This window comes from Pholis gunnellus (genome assembly GCF_910591455.1).
Source record: "Pholis gunnellus genome assembly, chromosome: 10".
NCBI classification, from domain to species: domain Eukaryota; kingdom Metazoa; phylum Chordata; class Actinopteri; order Perciformes; family Pholidae; genus Pholis; species Pholis gunnellus.
Genome location: NC_136537.1, coordinates 24356894 through 24380790, shown reverse-complemented (window position 1 = coordinate 24380790; position 23897 = coordinate 24356894). Strand labels below are relative to the sequence as shown.

The following is a 23897-nucleotide window of genomic DNA, read 5'->3' as shown; positions in this document are numbered from 1 at the left end:
CCCCACCTTCCTTAACGCCTGCCATGGCTGGCTGATAAGGATCACACACAGGCAGCAGCAGGCTGAAGTGTTCTTGTTCTCCCAACATGTAGAGGAAGCTATCTGGAACGCAGAGCCGCCATCCATTCATGGAAAATCTGAAATGTTGCCGTTGGCTCACTTTCAAAACTCATTCAAGTTGTGCACAAACCATTGGTTCAAATTGAACCTAATATTTTTAAAGTTTAAAGTTTTTGTTTTTAGTTTAACTTATCATTATGAAGTTAATGGTGATTGCTCAATGTAGTGGCTGTAGAATAATGACACCCTCTGCAATTAGATCGGTTCTCTCGGCTTCTCTTTCCCGGGACCCCGAGTACGATCTCGCGGGGAAATGAAGACTCCATTTATGGCACGAAGGAAGTGCGACAACAAATGCACAACCAGAGCAGGAAGAGGATAACGCTTCTGTTTTCACCGGGAGAACAGCTGTGAGCGGTTTCCGGTTAAGTCGTCGGCTAAGCTCAAAATGGAAGCTGTCGGACGACCGGAGTAAGTTTGGAAACTCTACAAGGAAAAACTAAATTAGCCCCGTTAGCGGAAAAACAAAAGAAGGAAGAAGAGTGAAAAAAAGTACCTCATCTATCTGAAACTTAAAAGACTGAATGTTGAGAAACTGGGGGGAATGAGTCAGGATAAAACAGAGGGGGAGTGACTGAGGGACAGACAGACAGACTGAGGCATGCTGGGACAGATCGTGAGCTCGTTCCTAGGAACAGAAACGTTGGGACTGTTCTGGCAACAGCAAGAGGAAAGTTTACCGACCGAGAAACACGGGAAACATCGATGCATTCATTCACCTCAGCAAATGTGTGGATGAACTTTAACATACATAACCAACACTGCCACACACACTCTCAAAATAAATTGAAATAGTGGAGAATATGAAGGCAGAATAGCTCCTGACCTTCTTCCATGATCTATATCCTGACTGTCCACCAACTTTCTGTCAATTGTACTGAAGTCTGTTAGAATTTGAGAAATCCTGCAAACCATGTGTGTGTGTGCATGTGTCTGTGTGTGTGTGTGTGTGTGTGTGTGTGTGTGTGTGTGTGTGTGTTCCTCACACATCAAGGCCGTCAGCAGACAAAGTCTTGTATCTCTGCAGGCTCATCACTTTCCTCCGTGCTGTTTGTTCCAGTTTCAAACAAAGACTCTCTTTCAGGTGTTATCATGTCCTCGCCGCGGCCTTGTGCTCCTACACAAGACAAGAAATATACTTTATTTTCTTTTTTAGACTCGTCACAAAGCCATATTTCAGCCTTCTGGACATGAAAATTCCACAGAGAAGATGCAAAATGGTCTTTAGTTGATACATCTGTATGCAAAGCCTACAAATTGACGCTGATAATGTTTTAGAAGTAAAATGACTGACTCCCTCTGTACTTTCCTAACGCTCACGTCCCATGATTTGAGTATTTAGTCAAAAGTGAAACAGGATTCAGACCATTTATCACACATTACTACATGGCACCACCTGCATCATCACTGTAAAGTCTCGTTAAAGGGTTCTGCATTCTCAGTGTGTGCTGTATACCGTCGTACAGAGGGTTAACATCTGATTAGCTGCTTCTACGTCGACAGTGAGGAGCGAATCTGCTGGAGTGAAACTATGCAGAACAGCTTCAAAGTTTTCAGGCCAAACTGACAGTCTGTGATATGAACAGAAGCATTGTTGCTCCAAAAACAACCCATCCACTGTGGCACAAGATAGCACAACTTTCCACATTTTCCCCCTCGTGATAAGAGCTGAGCGGAGCCAAAATACAACAAAGTGCATGTTTTTTTGATCGTCTCCTCTCTTTCCCGCTTTTGCTTTATTGTCACAACGCAGACTCCGCACTGATAAAGCACAGTTTAAATAGCTAGAACACAACAAACTACGCGATTATTCTTCTTTTAGTTGCTCATTTCCCTTCATGTGTGACAGCAATCAACACGTTCCTCAGCACATCTGTTCGTTTCAGATAGGGAGTCTAGGGAACACCAGACGCTGCTCTTTGTCTCGTCCTTTTAACGTCATGGCTTTTGTCTCAACGTCGCATCTTCGCAGTTCAGCCGCTGGTTATTCGACATCTCGATAGAAACGACATAGAAAAATATATAGAATAGACATTTTTCACATTGTTTTGATGATGTATCGTCATATCCTGCAGCCCTACACTGTATGAACACTGAATAAACACGTTACCAAAAGGCAACAGGTCTCAATAGGCTATACATTAAAAAAAACATGAAAATACATTTAAAAACGTGTGCATTGTTTAAATTAGTTCCACCGGTTACGTTAGCATGTCGGATGTGTTTCCATTGTAATCCATTCCAACACCGACTAATGTAAGCTCTGGTGAATTGGAGCTCACATTTCAAAGACCTTTTACAGCCTTTATTTATTACAATAACAGTGATGTTTTAAACTTAAAGACGTCAGTCACGATGCGTGTGTGTGTCTTAGCTACGGACATGAAAGGAAAGTTGGACTGTTGACTGGACGAGAAGGTCTTCGTCTGCGTGTTGAGAAGATTATTTTAGAGATGTTCCCACAGCCTTTGCCTTGTTAATGGGCTCAATGTAACCTGGAGGAACGCCCGATGAAGTACTCCTTTAATACTTTCATGTTATGAGGTGTAGTGAGGATGGCAGCCTCTGGGGACACGAGTGGGGCTTCAGGCCCGTATAGTCACTGAAAATGTGTTTTTATTGATAGTTCCAACATTAGTATTTATCTCCGTAAAGCTGCATATTTTCACTTGATAGATTCTTGGATTTTCATCACAATTATCAGGATTTTTATGATTCTGTTTCTCAATTAGTTTTTTTTTTTGTTACCCACCTCATAAAGGAAATAATGTGTTTACACACACACACACACACACACACAAGGTGGAGTAGTGTGTTCTGTGCAGGCTGTGACGGTGACAACAGCAGCGGTGAGTCGTCAAAATATTTAACAGTGAATGAATGTGAACATAATAATACCAGCAGGACCAGCAGAACAGAGAGGGAGGGGGACAGAAGGAAGACGGGTAGTGTGAGGTAGACAGACAGACAGGCAGGAGAGAGAGAGACAGTGTGTTGTGCATATTAGTGGAGCATAACTGTGTCTGAACCAGCAGATCTGCTGGGAATTTGCTCCCGCTTCCTGGGACCTGCTGGGTTCTTAAACACACACACACACACACACACACACAGTAAATCACACACTCTCACATACGTACAGGAGTTGTGGGCGGTATTGGACCTCCTGCTTCAGCACCATCTGCCTCCTCCTCCCTTAACCATGTTAACCTCTTTATTCTGAGAGGACACCATTTTCATTCTTAAACCTTGAATGCGGTTCACACATTGTTCCTTCAGCACATTAAGGCTGTTTAAAGGGTCCATTTTAGTGTTTTGTTTTTCTTCACATTAACAGCAGGATGAAAGAAAAATAAAGTGTTTGGCGACCTATAAATGGACGTTTTAGTAAATTACATTTGAACGGAACAGCCTTCATTTTGACAGCATTATTGACCAACTCATTGTTTTGTATCTTCCAGATGGATTGCACTTGTTTTAAGACACGTTAAAGCTTCTGATTTCACCGGAGAGGTTTTAAATGACCTCTGTGATGTTGTAGGACTAAAGTCCGGACGGAGCGAAAATAAATGCGTTTTGAGTTTGTTACCAATTTCCAAGTGAGGCTCAATGTTCCGGAGATTCTCTATTCACAGTGAAATATGAAGAAGTACAAGAAGGAGAAGGGAACATTTGATGGTAACGTCAAACTCTGACAGTGCGTAATATCTCTGACGCCACTTAGGACCCGAAGAAGTGATGCATGTCTGAAGAGCTGCCCGTGTGTTTTTGGAAACACTTCAAATATTTGCTTCAGATTTGTTTTACAGTTGAATGAGAAATCACTCTCCCTCCGTAATCTCTTCATCATCATTATATCGTGTTACAGCCATTCCTTTCTGTCTCTCTCACTCACACACACACACACACACACACACACACACACACACACACACCTCTTGACAGTGTTATTGGGAGCTCCGCCATGTCCGTCAGGTTATTGCCTCGTATCTTTTTATCTCCCCGTTACATCGAAGATTAAATATATTGGAGCTCAAACATCCACCACGACGCCGGAGAACAGAAACCCGTTCCTAAACGCAAATGAGCCTTTTTGATGGAGGTCCCTGAAGTCTCTGCTCTCCACTAACTGTCTTTCTCTTTAGTTCACTGCAGCTGAACGGCTCGTATTTCATCAATTACTCCTCGTGTTACTCGCCAACACAACAAACAGAGAAACGGACTATAGAGGAAGAAACAGACGGGGGTTTGTCGAAGAAATGAGACGAAAAATCAATAAAAACGTTTAAGTTATGAATATCTTAACTAATTTTAAGTTATCTCAGCATGTTTTTTTATGCATTTATTCTTTTACTGTATCGGTCATTGTGGTCGTATCACTTTTAAACATTTAAAAGCTTCCGTCACAGCTCTATTATCTGCATTTATCTATTGAGTGGCAGCTGAATTGGGCCTCTGTACTTGCCACTCGCCATGTAATTCATTTACATAATTACATGCATGAATTTAATTTCAGTCATTTAAAAAGATCCTTCTATTAAAATAAAGGACGGTGCTGATATCGATGTATGGAGTAGTCAATGACACCAACATGCATCAGTAATAAATACACAACCTCCTTTGGAAACATCCATCACAGTTTGAGACGATGTATGAAAGAGTAAAAAGCAACAAAGGACCAAAGAGGGAAAACATTAAAAAGCATAAGTTACAATAAACAGAAAAGAATGTAAAACTGGTGAAAAGGGAGAAATGTGAAATAAGATTCTCTGAAGCTTTTCAGAAACTCTGCTGTCTCCCTAGTGTCCTTGCATTAATAAGATCCTTTATCAAAAGTAGAAAAATCTTAACTCTTGGAAGAAATATTTCACATTGTAGAGTCACTGATGAATAACCTCGCCCACGTTTCCTCGTCTGCAGTCCGCTCAACAACAAGACAAACAGTCCACTAAGTTAAAGCGTCGTCCTCCACAGTCTCAGGATTAGTTGGATTTCTGTGTTCAGAGAAACATTAGTCAGCCAAAAAACACACAACAAGTCACCACACATGATGAGCACAATGTGAAATGTAGAACGACAGTCAACAAGGCGGCTGTGAAAGAGTCAACGTCGGGGTTTTTTGGCCGAAGTTTTCTCCGACGAGATCAACGACGGATTAAAGCTTCTGAAACTAAAACCCCAACGGCTTCATCCACCCTAAAAAAACAAAGCACGCCAACAAGACTAATCATTTAGCAGAAGCAGCTTTGATTTACTAAATCTAAAACAGGTCCACAACACGAGTACAACGTCCCAGAATAATATATCTATGAATGAGTCGAGCATTGTTCAAGACAAAGGCTGAAACTTAAGAGTTACATTCCTCAGCTGAGCTCTAAAGACGCTTTTATCAGTTGGTCAACTTCTTTGGTCAAAACAAGGCTTTAGTGGTCATTTCATATACACATGCATTTACTAAATTACCAGAAAACACGCTATATTGTGGAATGAATTTTACTAAATTTACTAAAGTGTATTTCTATCGTATGGTCTCACTGAGCTTTCTGTTATTATTGTCTTGCTTTGGCTGCTTTGTCTGTCAAAGCACTTTGTAAACTCGGTTTTAAAGGTGCTTTATAAATAAAGTTATTATTAACCACTGAGAACATGTTTGACCGGTTACACATGTCATGTCAATAAAGTTAACTTACAGTATATCGGTTAACCAATTGAGCTGTTTAGAGAGGTTTGCTAGAAAGCAGACAAATGATTATGGTCATAGTTTTAATTCAGATTGATGCGTCAAGTGATCGGCCTTTATAGAGACCACCAAAGATATGATGAATATCAGCTGATAAAAACTGGTTAATGATCAGTAGGAGCATCAGTGACCGGATTATAATGAGTCAATAAACGTCAGCAAAGCCAACAGAAATTTCTTTTAAAAAAGGCAAGACATTTACAAACTGGACAGATCGAACACTTTGACATGCAGCACCAAAGATGAATGAGTAAAAGGAGATCACCTCCTGTGTTTCACGTCATTTTGCATTTGTTTTTTCCTAAATAATTAACTGGTTGGTTATTGTTTAATGGGTGTCGGGCTACTGAAACAAACCGAAACTGACATCCCTAATATCGTGATATTGTTATTGAGCTATGAATTGACCTTTATATCTGGGAAAGCAGATGTTGGCCTAATGTCCATCCCGATTGGAGGATGTTAATGCGGATCATAACTGTAAGACGACATTAAGGCTGTGATTGCATGGGTCACATTTCTCCTTTACTGTATCTGTTGGCTGGTTCTGGCACACGTTTACTGAGAGTTGCTGTTACGGTGTTTTGGGACACGCCAGTACAAGCATTTGTGGACCGTTTCAAGGGGTTAAGAGACGCACACGGAGGGTTGGATGTTTTATTGCACCGTTGTGTTTGTGGTGGATGTTCTCAGGTTGGAGGTTGGGCCTGTAGATGCAAACATATTATTAGTTTGGTTATCTGTAGGAAAAGGATTGAGTATAACCTGTTTAATCGTGCTGTTAAATAACATGCATATTTAAATCACTTACCTCTGCTGTGTGTTCGGCCTAAAAGAGTCCCCAGGGTACATGAGCACCATTCTATAGTTCCGGGAGGTACCATGTATTAATTAGTAGAGGGGTGGTGGTAAAACTGAATTACCTGTTCGGGCTTTATATGATCTCTATTGTGATGTGTAACCACAATAGAGATCATACAGATAATTGACATTAGGATGTGAGGAATCCATTTTAATGTAGTTGTTATAGTTTAGGTAATTGTGTTGTCAGATAAGGGGCATAGTTACCTTTACTGTGGTGGGGTTGAGGTCCTCGTCAGTGGCAGGCTCTATAAGGCTACCAGGACCACGTGCTGCCCGTGGTCCACCATGTAAAGAGCTGTGTCATGTATTTAGTGTCATTGTTGGTGAAATAAACACCTAATCTCTGTGTCAGTCCTCCTGCTTCCTAAAGTCCAGCCGCTGCGTGGCCAGCCTAACACACTCCGAGTCTAATTTAACTCTAATTAAATTAAGCTAAAAGAGGCCTTTATCCGGGTGGATTTCTCTTATTTTACTGTAATAAAAAACATCTTGTAGTTCTATTTACTGTATATTGTTTGGGAGTGAGTTGCCTATTTTAGGCGATATCGTCTGTAGAGATTACTGCCTTCTCTCTAACATAATGGAACTAGACGACTCTTTTTAGGAATCATGACCCGGTTACTCAACTTAATCCGCAGACCTTTTTGTGAGCAGTTTCACGTAGGGAACTACTTTCTTTAATGCCATCAGTCGACTCCTCTTCATCTTGAAGCTTCTATATTTTAAACCATTCCAAATACATTTTCTACATGCGTCTATATGCGTTAATATGCACAGAGTACATGATGCTGCATGCACCAGCTGACACTATAATAGTGACTTCTGATTTGACAGACTGCTCCTTTATCTTATTACATGTTTGCAGTTACATTGAGGCAGCAGAACATAAAGGGAGCAATGTCAGCTATAGAAGCTTTCTAAAATAATGACATTATAAAGCTTTATTAATCCCCAGTGAGGATCAGCTCATACAGACAACAATAGACAAAAGTAACAACGTCAGCAGTTTGAACTTCTTGTAACTTTTCCAGACTTTCGGCACTCGCGTCACAAGCTTTAACCCGGACACTAATGCTTGTCAGAATGATTCAAAATGTAATTTTAGGGTGGAATTTCACCAGACAAAAGCTGTAATTTTGGATTTGCAACTGGCAATCCCTAAATACAGCCTTTCCCAAAGATGAATAACCAGCTTCTTCTAAGTGGCATGAGTCCCATTGTTCCTTGTTGACGCTGTGGTGAAAAGCTTAGATGTCGACAAGTTGACTCTGATCCCCACAACTCTGAGACAATATCGACAGTAAGTATTTTGGCAACTCGGCCTTTTCAGGCGTGACGGGTTTGTTCAGACCTGTTAAGTTATGGGAGCCGGCTGTTAGACACCATGAAAGAAAAAGATGTTTCCTGATCTTCTCTCAGTCTACTTCCTCGTGTTTCTATCCGTCTGTATCCGTACAAATCTAAATAAACATGTTATCTATGTCCACCTACCTGTACAGTAGCATCTATCCATGCTCTTGGTTTTTATCTGTATAAGTTCAGGTTGTGAGTCATCAGTTTCTCTGCAACTCTTGATAATAAACAACGTAACTAGCAACAGTTCTTTTATTGGAACTATTCTCCCCCAAAACAATGTGGTGCAGAGATCTGGAAAACCCCCCTTTTAAAGAACAGTAGATGACATTGTACTTGATGCCTTGAATTACATTTTACACCGACGATCTCTGGATATCCAGTTCTGGAAATGTTGGATCGGAATGAATCGTGCAACTTCATTGCTAGTGGAGCCCAGTGGAGGTAAGATATGCTGTCAGACGTTAATGTACTTTATTGCTTTGTTGTTGTACAGGATCATAACATGGATTAGCAGATCATTTGAACTGAAAATCAGTATGTTAAAATGTTACCAATGTTTTTTTTCTCTGTTTATTCTCCAACCCGGATGGAAAATCATTGTTATCAACATTTACAGTAAAGCTAGTGGAGGATATATATTTACCTACTGGTGTTTACTACATAAAGATGTGTGTAGTAAATGTATGCAGTAAAACGTATCTGACAGCTGCATTTGTATCAGAGCTTTGATGAATATTGGGATTATATAGTTAGCGAGTATTTTGGCCAGGATAATCGTGATGTGATATTTCATATCATCCCATGTTGAACTGGGATCATTCTTTAATGTGGAAGGCAACGTCAGGCTTGACTTACACATTTCATTTCTAACTCTCTAAAACAAAATGTAACAAATCAAAACACATTAATGTACTGAATTGTTATGTATTATTAAAATAACAATGTATTCACCACCAACTTGGTAATAAAAAAAAAAATCCTCAAGTGTAAAGCTATTTAATGCAGCAACAAATTGATCAAAACATGTGTGTTGTGTGTTGAGCCCATTCCTGTACACACTTTACAGCCATGGCTGCACCAGTCCGTCACCCGTCACCCCTTAACTCAAATACTCAGATGACAGAGCCAGTGCTGCACTCCTCACTGATAACCACTCTCCTCTGGACTATCACAACACGGTTGCACACTTGATATAAATCTTCACCTCAGCAAAACAAAAGGAACTCATAACCGGTCCCTCCTCACCTCAACATCCTGTCATTAGGAATAACCAGTTGACCGTTTTAAATACCTCGTATTGACACAGCCATCCGTAAACTTAAAGGACGACTATGTTCCATCTCCTCCTGTCGTATCAGAGCATTATTCAGACCATTCTACTGGTCTGGTCCACCTGCATCTTTCACGTTTTATCCGTTACTAACCGAGGCCAAACTCACACTCATCTAGCCAACTCGTCTGTCAGGATAATTGGTCTGCGCACACCCAACCTCGAGGAGGTGAAGAATAAAAGCTAAAGCAGCATTGCAACCTCAACAGAACAGAACATCACACACCCTCTCTATCAACACCTCACCCCTCTGCCCTCCAGGTACAGAGCAGCGAGGTGCAGAGGGAGCTCGTTTTGGGTAAAACCTGATCCCTGAAGCCAAAACCTAAACAGCAGACCTCCGCTGAACGGACCTGAGTGTGTCCTGTTGTCTGGCATTGTGTGCTGTAGTGTTGTTTGTATTGTTGTCTGACATCTACAATGCTGTGGAGATTAATTTCTTCGTGGGAACAATACATTCTAAAGTCTAAAAAGTCTATAACTCCTTCACCCACTTCATCTGACTCTCACCCCTTTATTCTACGTGCATGAATGCACATGTTCCCCCCCCGTTGTAGTCACACACACTCTCACTTAGTAGTTAGAGGATTACTTTCATACTCAATCATTTACTGCCACGCCTCTCACTTTCCCTGCGTCAAAGCTTTTGTGTTTCCAACATGGTGAACTCTGATGCGGTGATGCTTCCTCTCATGTTCCAGTGCTGGAAGAGTTACACCTAACAGCTCAAAATCACCAATCTGAATATATTGAGTAAATAACATGCATTTATCATGTTTATCTTCCTCATTACATGCACTTTGTTGCGTTTTACACGTCCACTACCCAGTTTACTTGTATCTAGCTTTTATGATTTTCTATTTTTATTATTATTATGTTATCCATAGCAGAAGATTGGCTCAATCCATTTTAAGAAGAAGTGGTTAGAAAGGAAAAGTTTCCACATTTTCTTTAATTGTCAAAAATTGTCTTCAAACTCTGGTAACCGTAAGACTTTTGGGTTTTCATGGCTGAACTCCACTTGAACATTTGAATTCTGTGCAAAAAGATGAACTTAAAACTATGCATGAATTATGAATGTGGATTAATCTGTGTATAGAGATGGCCTAAAATCATTCTTGCATCTTAGTAAAATTAACTTAACACAACCTGCTGTGGTAGGATTTGTGCATTTTACTATTTCTTACTTTTCCTTCTACACGACACAAGGCAGGCAAACCAGACAGCGTGTCAAAAGTCTTTTGTTTTAAATTCCAAGAACAGTGCAATTCTAATATAACATGTAAACATTTGATGTGATCTTACTTACTCTGGGTAAGAATGGAAAACCAGTTCAGGTAGCCCCCAAAACTGAACCACAATCTGAGGGAAGATGATGGGAAATGTAGGAAATGAAAGACATGAAAAGGCAGATTTAGGAGGTTCACTCAAAATAAAAACTTAAATCACATGGCAAGACAAAGAGATATTCATCGGGTATCGTCTGAGGAAGAACTTCATTTCAACTTCCACGAAATAGTAAACCACTAAACTCAGAACTAACAGTAAACAGATCGAATGGTGTGTTCGCATCAGGAGAGAAGGAGGGGCTTACCTCCATGAAACCAACAATGTTTCATTAACCATGATCAAAATAACCACTGGTGCTGCTTTGTACGTGTTGTGAAACTTCCAATACACAAGAACACCAAACACTGTGGTCTCCTGGTTCATAACGTCATCCGGAGCTGAATACAGCCACATGTGTGCTGCTTTACTTAAGAGGGATGAACCCAAAATCAACAGATTTTGCTGTGCTGTAATCGCAATACACGGAAAAAAGGAAGGCAAAATATCGACATTATGATGCCGATTTGTAAAAAGTCAGAATCCAATGCTTGTTTGATGAACAGAGCCTGGATCGATCAGGGCTATGCTAGGCTAACAATGTAGCATCAACACACATAATAACGTCATCTAGAAATAAATACGACGGCGACATTACCGTTCATACACTTACACACAGATTTCCACCTGGGCTCTGTGAGAATATGAGCTACTATAGCAGAGCTCTGGGTGACCACAGCTTCAATATTTATTTCCTCCATTTCTGATCCATTTGCGTCACTCGGCCTCAAATTTGCAGCTAATCTCTCTCTTTGCATTGACTTTGCTTGTCATCGCTATACAGTATGTACTCCATCTGGTGTGAACACAGCATAAAGATAGAAGATGTAAGCCTCCAAAGACTGTTCAAACCCTAAACTATAAAAGAAAAGAACAAACTATGGGAGATCAGGTTTATGGTGCCACATAAAGGCCGACAGTCTGTTGGTAAGTTGGTCAGCGATCGGTCATTCTGATTGGTGGGATCTGTTTGTCCACACTGACCCGCTGTTAACATCAACTGTCATCTGTCAATCGCACGCTTGACTCCAGAGAGCTATCTGTCGATCAGCCAGAGTGGAAAGATGAGAAGGAGAGTGTGTGTGTGTGTGTGTGTGTGTGTGTGTGTGTGTGTGTGTGTGTGTGTGTGTGTGTGTGTGTGTGTGTGTGTGTGTGTGTGTGTGTGTGTGTGTGTGTGTGTGTGTGGACGATAGGAAGAGCAAAGAAAGGATGAAGGAAAGAGAAGAGGATAACATGTGACTGTGGGAGGAGAGGAATGGTGGAGTTAAAATAAAAAGGAGAAGGTAGGAGACAAATGACAGGAGTAAACTGAGAGGACGAGAAAAAACAGAAAAGGAGCAAGAGGTGGAAAACAAGGACCAAAGGAAAAAAGGAAGCGTGCAGGATGGATGGTGAAGATGGAAGGAATAAAAGCAGAAGAGGCTCAAGTTGAAGGCTGGTAAATGAAAATGCTTTGTCTTCTTAAAATAACCAGCAAACATTAGATTTGACACATTTGAGCAACAAGGCAACTCAAAATGCTTCTTCAGCCTAAGAAGTGAGAGTTTTTCTGGGCATTTGTTCCAAATATATGGAATATAAAAACTGAGCGCTGCTTCTCACATGTTTAGTTTGGAGAAAGCAGACCTGTCCCTGAAACCTGACCTGGATGGTTCATAACAGTACTTTACATAATAGTCACATTTAATAAAAAATCCCTCATCAATTTATAAGTAAAATATTTCACAAAACTTTTTTGGGATATTTCAAAAAATGTTGGGAGGGATATATAAATGATTTTTTTTCGGATATTTTACTGATAATTTTGTTAGTTGGTTGGTTAGTTTGTTGGGAATTTTTACTAATTTACCTCTTGGGATATCTTACTCTTTTGATGTATAGTGTAATTGACATTTTACTGGGATTTTGTACAAATATTTTCTGGATATCTTACTTTTTTGATGTTGTACATTTTTAGTATAGTAAATAAATAAATCATTTCAAACACAAAAATGCATGTATATATACATATACTACATATACTACGAAATCCAGCAACACTTGTCAGTATTCGCTCGTTAAATGCATACAATCTTTTCAAAATAAACTACTTAGTTAGGTTCAGGAAAAGATGGTCGATTGGGTCAAAATAACCACGGAAGTGTCGTTAATAAAATATGCAAGTTACCTTTGCAACTTAAAGCTTATTAGCCAACTTACTACAACGCCCACTCACCAAATGCAGCTACTGTACAGTAAGAACAATTAAATATAAAGTAGGCTAAATATTGAGATTTGAGTCTGTATTGGAAGAAATAACAGGATCTGACTAACACTGTGATCTGATTCTAAGTAAATATCAAATATGATCTAAATGTTGTAAAAAACTATACCGCAGATGAATAAAAATAGTGTGAAAACAAAACTTTTGTTTCAGGTTTTCAGGTTAAAAACAGGTGTGTTTGGTCTTCAGTCTAACGCCAACATATAAATACACATTAAACCACCCAAAGAGCTTCCTGCTCCTCCGTCACCTCTGGTTCCCATTAGAGCGAGACGAGCCGCACTGAAAGCAGTTAATCTGGTGAGTTATGTCGACAGTTTAAATGCAGATCACGATCCGACCTTCACGTCCTCGACGGCTCCCGTCAGTGTGCAGAACCAGAACCAACTCATTCAGCCTCGGTTTGTTGTTTATCACTTGGAGCGGCCGGTATGGACCCACCCTCACATTAATCACAGCATTAGTAAGACATTATCAGTATGAACAGAAATGGTTTATTTTGTTAGCTTAACTTTTATTTTACTGAGTGAGGTCCTCCTTAACATTCACCTGGTTGCACACTTTGACACGAGGTACTTCCCAGAACAACCTCCTCACTGTGGGCGGCTGTGCACATCGATATTTGTTAACATGAGGAGTGAGAGGATTTCAAAGCATACCAAGTAGTTTTTAGACCACTTTCCTGCCTTCCAATCTGTCACTGATGACAAGAAGCTGCCAAAATCAACATGCAAAGACTCCTCTTACTTGAGGAAGATAATCCTCTCTCAAGTAAGAACACCTTTCTTTCTCTTTTTGTCCCATTCGGACAGGATTAATACTCCAGGAGGAGGTCTGTTACCTCAATAGACCTACATTTATTTAAATGTTTTAATTGCAACAAAGAAATATTACTAATCTACATATTCTTTATTTATTTCTCAAATGCATTACGGACTATTCGGTCTAAATAATAAGATAAAGTAACTGCTGCAGCTGCTTCATGTATTGTTGAAAGGGGGTTCAAGGTTTACAAGCTATTCAACTTTCACTGCTATTCACTCAGGTTTATACAAAAGGTCCTCAGGCACACCTTTGGATTCCAGACATACAGTATCTGCTGACAGACATTTAAGTCGCAGCATGAAGAAGTAGAAGAGAAGCACAGAAGAAGAAGGTGTTTGAATGAATGGCTAATGATAGCCAGGGCTCTGTGAGGTCAAGGAGGGAAATGAAAAGTACGAGAACTCACCGAGTTAATGAATGCACGGGAACGTATGAGGTCACACTTCTTCTTCTCATAATGTATCCGTCGTCACATCGTCTATGAGCCTGTCATGCTGGATGAATGGTGCTGCAACAGAAGGAGTCATACTTTATGTTTTTATTCAGTTAAGTGGACTTAGGTCCAAGTGTTGAAACTTACAGCTCTGGATTTTGTGTCTTTCTTTCTGCCTCTTTTTTAAAAAAACGGAAAAAAACATTAAGACATTAATTAGAATATCTGTTTTCAATAAAAACACAAATCTGATACATAAGGTGTTGTGTATTCTGAGCCAGCTGCACCTCCTTGTTTCCAGTAATCTGTAGTTTTTGATGAGTGGGCAATATGGACAAAACCTTATGTCAATGTCTGAATCATTTTATATTGAAATATCAATATACTGTATATTTTGATAAATGTAATATTACCATAAAGCAGCCCGCCTCATTGATTTGCAACATCGCCCACAACGGCCTAATAAACCCAGAGACACAGATATGAGGAGGTATTAGTACTGTGTACAGGAGGAGACATTATAAGATGCTCTCTATGAATTTAAAATGCCGGGAGCTATTCTCTCTCACACACACACACACACACACACACACACACAAAAGGCATTAATGTTGGTGAAACAGACTACGATAAAGCAAAATAAAGTGAAATCGAGAATGAACCTCAGTGAACTTTCCCTGGAAAAATAAAAACACAGTAACGGGTCGGTCGGCTCGAGGGAGCGGTGGGAGGAGGACCTGCTGCCAGACTCTACAGGCCTGCTGCTTTCTAGCAACACACTGTGCTGATGGAGCACAAAGTGAGACAGTAAGGGAGTGACATAATACACACATCAACGCTGAGGGAGGAAAAAGAGACATCAAAGAACCAAGAAGTAGAATTGATCGCTGAATTTCACATCAAAAACTACATCAAAAACTGCAATCCTTTTTCTTTTATGAGTTACTTCTGAATTTGGAAATTGCATGAAGTCTTACAAACCTACAAGAGATGCATGTATTTAGGGCTGCTACAAATCCTTACTGTATTTTCATTACTGATCAATCTGCCAATAATTGTCTATCAAAATATAGTAAAAAATGCCGATCACAAGGTCCAGGAGCTCATGGTGAAGTCTTTGGTTTTATTTAAGTTAAAGGTCACGTGTTCTAACGGAGAAAGGAACTAAGAGAAAATCAAACAAGTTTAATGTAAAAAAGCAAGACAGACTGTAAAATACAAGATATCAATGCAAAAGAGAAAGTGAAATGTAAAATGTACAAAACAGAGCCCTCATGCTGGGAGCTTGTTTCAGCAACACGAATGCAGCCGGGCATAAAAGAAAACCACAGCCAGCCGGAGGAAACTCTCCGGAACCAAAAATAAGACCATTTAAATAAGACCAATGTTAAAACACCAAACAAGGTGCTACAAGACGGTACAAGTACAAATGATTTGCTGCAGAAATGATGGCGAGGGAACTTGTCAAAAGTAAATAAACGGGATATTAACCTTCAGCAGAGACTCGTGCTTTATTATCAGCACACATATTTCCTGCTTGTCAAAGATTCGAATGCTTCACATTTTAGTTTTTGTTCATTTTATTTTCATCAGAACTTGTATAAATAAACGATGCTAACACCACATAGAGACTTGTGCCTCTGCAGGGTAGAAACCTATAGCTGTACGGCCCAACTAGACCGGATGAGCTGAAGTAATGTGGTGATTTAATGTGTAAACAAGGTTTGACGAGATGCAGCACATCATTTATGTCCAGTGCCAGAGACCATGCAATCCCTGCAGGCTGGCACACAGAATAGGGAAGACCCTGATCCAAGTCCTTTGATATGAGGAGTTCGCTGACTGAGTCTGATCCGATTGCTTGTTGATTCAATTTGTACCTGACACAAGTAAACTTAAAAACAAAAAGTTTAACCGGGAGAATGTGAATCCTGAAACTGAAGCGATCGGCTGGAGACTCTGTTATTGGAGCTCCAGCTTGTGCAGAGTGGAGCTTCTTTTCTCTAATAACATAAAAACAATATTTGGCTGAGTTAGTGCAGACAACCAAACAACAGCCAGGTTTAATTTGGGCCATAAAGTTACAGAATGAGCGTTAATGATGCTGCATTCTCATGGAATCAGGCAGACGGACAGAAGGGGACCAATAAACTTCACTTGTTATGCTCTTATTCTAGTAATGCATTTAGCTAGAAAACACAGCTTTCTCTTAATATTATTTTGCAAACTTCAACAACCTTCTTCGCTGCGAGGAAGCTACGTATCAGCGCAGCAAAGCATTAGCGACAGCCGCTATGACCTACTGCTAGTAACTGCTGAAACAGACATTAGTCTTTGTTGCATTTTAGCGATTAAGGAGAGCATTGTTCTAGCGGATATCGATGCTCTCTATCGCTCTCCACGAACACTTCTACAGTCAAACATCTCAAAGTTCATCCACAAAAACTGGTAAGTGCTTGGGTTGAACTCCATGATAGGAGAATCTTCACCAGTGGTGGAACAAGCATCAACACAACTTCTGCCTTGTGATCAACAACATGTCCAGGCTGCTAACAAGAGCCCTCAGTGACATTCACCCATCTGATCTGTGGAGCTTTCATCGGTGTTGTTCATACGATATGTTTCCTAGTGATTGACAACCACCTGAAGGCAAACACCCGACACAAATACGACATGGTATTTCCTGCTTTATAGGGCTTGAAGGCGGTCCTCGTTAAGTCGTAAACAACTTAGCAGCATGCAATGGATTGTGGGATACCGAGAACACCGATTTAAATCAAACCTCAAACGTTTCATGAGAGAGAGTGGAGATGGATATGAGAAGTTTAACAATCTAACACATAACGGGCATGAAGCTAGTAAATACAGATTACTTTCCATTTTGGACACAGTCAGATCTTTGTTAGGTGAAAATGTAAAAAAATAAATGAAAGAATAATAGTTATCACATCCATATATACACCAGAGGCTGATCGGTGAGGTCAGGTCAACCATTTAACCCACACAGGTTGATAAACATCTAAAATCCAGTGCAATACAACTATAGAGCGATGGAGCCCACACTGTCACTAACTGCACTCCTGGAATAAACATTAGGAGGGAATTAAATGATCTGTAAACTCACATCTCATATTCATGGACTACTTCACTGCCTTTGTACAAGTCCTGTAAAGAAATAAGTGAAGTATGAAATGCATTATAAGGAAACACAGGTTGAATATCCTGTAAACTATTTGATTTAAGACCTCCTGTTTCTAAAGCATTTAAAAGACAACTGTCCATCTTTTTAAAATCCCTCGACATAAATGGTGCATTCAATCATTAAGTGCTATAGAGAGAGAGAGAGAGAGAGAGAGAGAGAGAGAGAGAGAGAGAGAGAGAGAGAGAGTGAGAGAGAGAGAGAGAGAGAGAGAGAGAACCAGATCTGTTGATTAAATCACTCTTAATGTCACTATTACACAACGTTTGACTATGACAGTCTCAAACAACAGACTACATTACTACATATGTTGGAGGACTCTTTGTGTACCACATCCTCACTTATATCGTACTTAATTGTTTTTTTCAGTCTCTGATCTCGAGAACAACAATTCTTTTCAGGAACACGTTAAATTAACTTTGGTGTCAGAATGTCTAAAGTGATTTCAAAGAGTTCAGGAAAGAGTTGGTGAATTTCTCTGACTCACAGAAGGAACATGAAGTCCTTCAACTTGTTTCTTCAACATGTTTTTGTGTTAAATTGTAGTATGCTACCCTGAATTTCACCAAATTGAAGCTGTATAGACATTGACACTCCGGTCAGTGCCTCGCTCTGAATTTACCATCAAAGCACTGATGCTGACTTTTCCCCCCATTCCTTCAAGGACACAGAATTTATTTGTATTTATTGTAGTTACAGAGCACCACAGGACACAATGCTGAGTGCACAGTGTGGAGACGCTTTGTTAAGTCATGTGTCTGTAACTGCTGACATACTTCTAATGAAATGTAGTTTGAGAACACAAGAGAAATGAAAACGATGAGTAAAATGAATCCACAAAGAGAGTTAAATCTAGCATGTGAGGCAATTATTCAATGGGATGGACGTCAGAAAATGAATGAGCAGCAAATTATATGCTTATTAATTTAGGGCTGCGACATCAGTTTATTCTCATTGTCATTGTTTGTTTACCGCTTCATGAATTACCAGAAGACTGAAGACACATCCTCAGGAAGCCCAAGGTGGTGTCATCATATTCCTGTTCATCCACAAACCAGAGTTTCAAGAAAATAAAACAATGTCATACATCAGGTTCCACAATCTCAAACGTGAGGATATTAAGCTTATAGCTATGTCTCATATCGTTACAAACGGAGGGAACTTGCCTTCTGCATTTGTCCTCATTTTATAATTTTGTTATTAGAAAAAAGACTTAAGTGATGTCTTCTATATAATGGGCGTTATTCATGCAATAATAATAGTGAATGAATGTAAATAATGTTTAGTTACAGGCTACCCTGAACATGTCTCCTGTCTGCGCTGTGACTAACATGTCAGTCAGTCACAGGTGGGAAGGTTTCCTATAAGATGAAGGCCGTCGACCCCGAGGTAACATCCCACTCTGTCAGGTTTCCAGTCAATCACAGTTACCAGGTGGAGGTATCAACCCTGGGCTATTTAAACTGCTACACACTCACACACACACACACACACACACACACACACACACACACACACACACACACAATGAAGTGCTTGAATACTGTTCCAGTGTCGTGTTGAAAGTGTCGGGAGAAGTTTTCACATAATCTGTATTAAATCTCAGCCAGAGGTTCAGGAGAGGATCTTTAGACAATGTGTGTGTGTGTGTGTGTGTGTGTGTGTGTGTGTGTGTGTGTGTGTGTGTGTGTGTGTGTGTGTGTGTGTGTGTGTGTGTGTGTGTGTGTGTGAGTGTGAGAGAGGTAGTAGAGGCTGAAAATATGTTATATACATTACAATATATATTTGTAATGTTAGAATGATTGATTCTGACAGATATGCTTTGAAATATATATACTTTTCAACCTTGAGCTTTCCTTTAATAATGAACACGGAAACATTGTTGGTAATTAATGGTAAATGGAATTTATGAATGCATCATTTTGGGTTGAACATTTTGAAAATTGCTGATTTCTTCATATAAAATAATATAAAATTGAGACCAGTGGCCTTCTTTATAGAACTGCGCGCGCACACACACACACACACACACACACACGTTTTATTGCACTGGTCTGGCAGAGGATGAACATCAATACTATGTCACCATCTTGTGGTTAAAAAAGACATAACGTCGTTGATAATCTCAATTATAAGGCAAATTCACAGAAGGCAGGACCAGAGTGCAGTGTAACTCTACTGTAACAACCTGTGTATGTGTGTCAAACATTATGATTCTGTGTCCTCTCCCCCTCTCTCGCCCACCCAGTCCAACCCTTTCAGAATAAAAGCCCCTTGGAGTAACTGTATTTTAACATGAAGCTCAGAATTAGCTGAGCTGTTTTTGTATTTTTTTTCTATTCAAATATGTACACTGCACTCTGGTCCTGCCTTGTATGAATTTGTGGTTACTTGTAAGCCCAAGTGGTTACTTGTAAGTGGGTTGGGTGTAGTTATGTTGCGTATATATATATTGCGATGTCTTCGGGCAGTAGCAGCCACACTGTCAAAATTTCCTGCGGAATTTTCTAGTTATTATTATGATTAAGCCCGATGGATTATATTCTTGATGTACTGGACTGTTTCCTGATTGGTCTGTGAGCTACTTCCTGTCTGTGTCAACAGACCTCGTAGGAGTTCCTGATTGGTCTCCAGTGAAAGACCCAGGAGGAAGCGGAGGAACATGTCCAGGTGTCCATTTGGACTCTGTAAGGCCATGTCCACAGCACTCTGGTAGAGATGTGTTGGCTTAGGTTTTGCTCTCAATACTTTAGGCCAATGGGTTCTAGGTTGAGCACTTTGAGGCTGCTGTGATATCGATGCCACACTCTCTCAGGTCGGATTCATAGAAGATCAGGTTGCCTTTCTGCAGCTGATCAAAAGCCAGTTTTCCCAGAGACTCAGTCATCTTCCTGCTCTCTGGACTCCAGTGTGGATCTGTCTCAGCTCCTCCATCATATTTGACCTTCTTCAGTTTGGACTGAACCACCAGGAAGTGGATGTACATCTCAGTCAGGGTCTTGGGCAGCTCTCCTCCCTCTCTGGTCTTCAACGCCTTCTCCAGAACTCCAGCAGTGATCCAGCAGAAGACTGGGATGTGGCACATGATGTGGAGGCTTCGTGAGGTCTTGATGTGGGAGATGATCCTGCTGGCCTGCTCTTCATCACTGAATCTCTTCCTGAAGTACTCCTCCTTCTGTGGGTCAGTGAACCCTCTGACCTCTGTCACCATGCCAACACACTCAGTCGGGATCTGATTGGCTGCTGCAGGTCGTGTGGTTATCCAGAGGCGAGCAGAGGGAAGCAGTTTCCCCCTGATGAGGTTTGTCAGCAGCACATCCACTGAGGTGGACTCTGTAACATCAGTCAGGACCTCATTGTTGTAGAAGTCCAGAGGAAGTCGAAACTCATCCAGACCGTCAAAGATGAACACAACCAGGAACTCTTCAAAACTGTAGATTTTGCTTCTTTGGTGAAGAAGTGATGAACAAGCTGTACTTTTTCACCACATCCAGCTCTCTGAAAGTGAATGGAGCTGAACTGAACTGTATGTCCAGCCCAGTCCAGAGTGAACTTCTGTATTAAGACTGTTTTCCCAATGCCAGCCACTCCTAGTCCCTTTATTAATATTGTCTATGCCGTAGTTGTTGACCATCTGATCCACTGTTTTCATTTGGGAAGTCATAACAATGTCTTTTCTTTTATTGTTATGTACATATACACATACACTGCATTTGACCCATCCCTAGCTTATGGGAGCAGTGGGAGTTCTATGTCTTGCTCAGGGACACTTCGACACATGACACATCCCAGCCAAGGACGAAGGATTGAACCTTGGACCTTGGGGTTACCGGCCAACCCTCTAAACCCAGCCTGTTGGAATGACCACTTGAATTTATTAAACTGGTCGGCTCCTAAATTCTCCAAAGTCTCCAAGAGGACCTCTTTGGGTGTCTCCATCTGTCCTCTCTGCCAAGATACAAAAGATATTGTTTCATAATAATATAATTCTTACATTTTAAAATCATGTGATGAAAGAATAATGATCATGCTGTACATATTTACTGACAATCAGCCACTTAAAGGAGAGGATGAAGGAGATTGCTTGATTGCGTAATGCACATGTGAGGATTAATTACAGGCCTGTGGATGTTTTCTGAGGTATAACAGGAAAATCAGGAAAAGATCAGGAAAAGATATTGTGACTTATTTACAGTCTATTACATACATGTTACAGGGTTTTATAGCATCTTCACTGTTACTACACCATCAGACACACACAGGTCCTCTAGGACGGGTTTTGTCCTCTGGGACAGTTGACACATGAACTGAGCAAACAGGACTCCACTAGTGAAACCAAGTGTGTGTCAGGGTTGTTAAGATGGCTGTGTTGTGAACATGCAGAGTGTTAACAGTTAAAAAAACTCAGCTTGATCCAACCTGTCAGACCAGTTCAGACACTCAGATTACAAACTTCTGTTGAAACTACTTGAGAAACATGAACATGAACCAGTGTGACGTCAGAACCTGTCCAACAGGTGGTAGATGTCAGCCTATCAGAGGTGTTTGTATTTCCTCATTCCTCTCCCTCACCTGTAGCTGATTCATGTTGTGTTGTTGAGTGTTGGAGACGGTTATTGTAATGTGTATTATGCTTTCTTAAATCAAGTCAGGTTTTCACTGAGTCCTTCCTTTCCTTTAGAACACGACGGGTTTTGTCCTCTGGGACAGTTGAGACATGAACTGAGCAAACAGGACTCCACTAGTGAAACCAAGTGAAATATTGGGCTTCCTGAGGATGTGTCTTCAGTCTTCTGGCAATTCATGAAGCGGTAAACAAACAATGACAATGAGAATAAACTGATGTCGCAGCCCTAAATTAATAAGCATATTATTTGCTGCTCATTCATTTTCTGACGTCCATCCAATTGAATAATTGACTCACATGCTAGATTTAATGCCAATCAAATGTTCTCGTCTCTCTAATTTTCACCAGTTGTGTCTCTGTGCTGTGATGCTCTCTAAATCCTGACTGAAAATCCTCAAATAAACTATTGTTATGTAGAAAGTCACACAAGTGATTTGGGACGACATTCTCAAGGATCCTAGAGAGGAAGGGAAGGTTAAAGATCGGCCTCTAGTTAGCCAAGTTTAGTGGACTAAGAACTAGAAGAACATTTCAGAGATCTATTGTTGTTAAGCACGCAGTAAAACTTAACTCTTTACGACATTAGTAATCTTCACTGCCTTATCAATGAATCCTCAACACTATGTGCTTTACATGCATTATAGATATTTCTTGCAGGATACTCAGCAGGGGCAAAGCAACAGCTCATAAAACGTCCATTACTTCAATTCATTACATTCTGATCATTATATTCATTTCTTACTGGGTGAAAGTCCTTTTTGTGGAATAAATCCTTTGTGGTGTAGGAGGAGATGACTCACCAGGCCTTGACGGGACACCAGACTCCTACTACCAGGTGTCCCGTGCAACGGTCACACGTTTTAAACTGGTGGCAGGCCCCTCCCCCGGTCCTGGAGGGAGACCTTTTTGTTTTTAACGAAGAACGAGGACCCTCACAACTTTAACTCAACTGAGGGATCCTCGCCGGCGATGAACAGATTCACCACAATCTGTCGCCCGAGGTGATCACGGATCACGTAGCTCTTGGACTCAACTTCAGTTCTTGAGAAAATATACTTTAAATGTTACTTTTCTTTTGAAGAAAATGTTTTGCAAAATAAAACCGGTGTTTAAATTTGAAAGAAATGAACTTCCTGGACTTTCTGCTCATTCGTCAGACTTTGGTTCCTGGAAACAGCAGCGGAGTGAGAGCTCCTCGTGGCTCCGCCCCGCTCAGGTGTTTGCAGCAGCAGCAGCAGGATGGAGGAATGTGACGGGTCTGTCGGTGCTCCAGGTCTCTCCTCTGCGGATCAAATCACAGACATGAAGCCTTGTAACTTCTCCTGGAGTTTGATACAGATCTGAGGAAACACTTGAGCTATGAGCAGCGGTGAGGAGCGGACACCGGAGAGGATCTTTGCTGGATGTTTCTGACTCTTTGGACGACGTGAAGTCGGTCCAGGTGTGGCCGCTCTACCTGAGGCTGCGGGGCTTCAACTGCACATTATTTATTCAGTGTTAAAGTGCATCAGGACGCTCCGTGTTGTTGGCAGATTAACATGCCGGAGCTCAGCTCTTGAAGGTAAACGTGTGTTTCTGTGAGTATTAATGAAGGTAAAGTGTGTTTCTGTGAGTATTAATGAAGGTAAAGTGTGTTTCTGTGAGTTTTAATGAAGGTAAAGTGTGTTTTTGTGAGTTTTAATGAAGGAAAAGTGTGTTTCTGTGAGTAATAATGAAGGTAAAGTGTGTTTCTGTGAGTTTTAATGAAGGTAAAGTGT

The 23897-nt window shown here is 40.6% G+C and overlaps 1 protein-coding gene across 7 annotated transcripts in view; it reads left to right on the top strand.

Annotated features, from left to right (window-relative positions):
- LOC306702024 (uncharacterized protein) overlaps positions 1–23897 on the top strand; it is a 272978-nt gene that overhangs the window by 195868 nt on the left and 53213 nt on the right. The window lies entirely within an intron of this gene.